The sequence below is a fragment of the Nicotiana attenuata genome, unplaced genomic scaffold, assembly GCF_001879085.1.
Source record: "Nicotiana attenuata strain UT unplaced genomic scaffold, NIATTr2, whole genome shotgun sequence".
NCBI lineage: Eukaryota > Viridiplantae > Streptophyta > Magnoliopsida > Solanales > Solanaceae > Nicotiana > Nicotiana attenuata.
In genome coordinates this window covers 35,750-36,088 of record NW_017671702.1, presented here as the reverse complement: position 1 = coordinate 36,088, position 339 = coordinate 35,750, and positions in this window count along the sequence as shown.

Below are 339 nucleotides of genomic sequence, written 5' to 3'. Positions count from 1 at the left end.
GGGGGGGGGGGGGAAATATTCTGTTCCTTCTTTAAAAGTATTTCTTTCATAAATGTCAACAAAAACAAAATTTTGAAAAATTGAAGTCCAAAAATATTTTTGCTTTTCTTTAAAAGTACTTTTGTATATAAATAAAAAGCTCAGAAATTCAAAATATTTTTCTTAAAAAAAAAGTCCCTCTTTCGAAAATTAAGAGGCGACATCTAAAATCCAAAAAATATTTTCTTTATTCTTTAAAAAAAGAGAAACAAATGAAAATTCAAACAAAAATATTTTTCTTTTTACTTTTAAAATTTCCAAAGTTCAAATCAAAAGCAAATGAATTTTTAGAAGCCTTTC